We start from the raw sequence: 1770 nt of genomic DNA on the forward strand, positions 1-1770 counted from the left end.
GTGATGCTGGACTGCCAGCAGGGCACAGCAATGCCTTGAATTTGGGCTAATCATGAGTGGTATTAAAAAAGAAGAGTACGCTTCTCAATTCGCTTGTTTTTCAAAAATGATAGTGTCTATTACAACCGCTGCTATATGTTAGCATTAATCCATTCCTAATTACTGTATTTTAAAAGTTAACACTTGACTTCAAACATTGAGATATTTAAAGTAATAGATTTACTACAGGCAGAGGCTTAAGTTTTCTTCCAGAATATCCAGGGGAAATGCAGAATTATTAGAAGGTGGAGTAAATGTAAAAGCTGTATATCTTAGCCCGTTTAAACATTTGCTGAGTAAGTATTCTCATTTAGGAAACAGGCTAGTGACTCATTCATCAGAGCCTTAGGATTTGATTTGAGAGGTAGAAGCAATATCGTGACTTTGGTCATTTTCCAGGTTTTTGGTTTTTTTTAACTAGAGCCTTCCATTTTTGAGTTTGGAATGACTTAAGGTAGGGCTGGGGGAAATATGGCGCATATCACTGGACACACCCTCCCACCAAAGAGAGAGAAGATGAACTCCGACCCAGAAGCTGAAGGGTCCTAGAGACATGCTGGGTGGGTTTCAGTGTTCACCATTATTCTGCTTGTGGCTAAAATGAGTTGGCTAGTGGAATTCTAATGCACATTAAGATTCATGGTTTATACCTCTACTTTGTACCCCTTATTTTAAGTGTGTGTGTATGTGTGTGTTTCCCTTGAGGCTAGGAGGTAAGGTTGAATCAAGGGAGGTGAGGGGGGTATGAAGATGAAGTAAACAGGAAATCTTAACAGCTAATCTGCCACGTTAAGTGATCTCTCCTGGCATCTCCTGTTCTACTTATGATTGGACTCAAGCCCAGTCTCTCTGGCTACTTCTCGGCATAGCTCTCCTCCTACTCCTAAATTCAAGTGCTCAGCTATATCAAGCTGCTGAGTTGTAACTTTGCCCCTCAACCATCTGGAAGGGCTATTTTTATACAAGTTGTAGCCATGTCTCTCTACTTCTAAGCATCGAATGGCTACCCAGAAGCTTGAGGAACTAAGCCATCCTTCTAATTACTATGATGATTGAAACACTTTGGAACAGGTGGAAGAGTAGAAATGCCTTGAATTTCTATTTTGTGACACCTTGCTTATTGAGAAGTCACTTATCCAGTCATCTAAACCATCCAGAATCCCAGTTGAGAACAGAAAACATGCCAAAAAGTGAAGATCTCCATCACAGATGTCACAAAGCCCAGTCACTAAAGGCTTAGGTCTTCTCTCAAGACCTCACGACTTATATTTTAAAGACAGTTCTAACTTATAGGGTGACCTGGTCTCTGGCTCTTAGAAAATTGGGAGCAGAATAACTAGAGGTAAGTTGGCAATTTGTAGGTCAATATACTGAAAATAATTTTTTCACAGAGAGAGGACAAAGAAAAGAAATATTGAAAGAAGGTAAGTCAAAAAGCATAATAGATAGGGACATAATTCTGAATTAAACAATAGTTTCTGTGGATATCAATAAAAATTGATATACATAGTCATGACTCTGATTTATTTAGGAAGGTGATCCATTATCTTAAAAATGTTACATCATGACCCAGTGTTTTAAGAGTTCAGTCTGGAGCCAAGATGCCTCAGTTCACAACCTGACAGCCTCTTATTAACTGTGTGATCTTAGGCAAGTCACCTAATATCTCTTTGCTTCCATTTTCTCAGTTGGAAAATGGAGATAATAACAGTATTTACCTTAAAGAAAGCT

This window comes from Moschus berezovskii, chromosome 11, assembly GCF_049115385.1.
Source record: "Moschus berezovskii isolate FMDL1 chromosome 11, NW_MosBer_1.0, whole genome shotgun sequence".
In the NCBI taxonomy this organism is placed as follows: Eukaryota; Metazoa; Chordata; class Mammalia; order Artiodactyla; family Moschidae; genus Moschus; species Moschus berezovskii.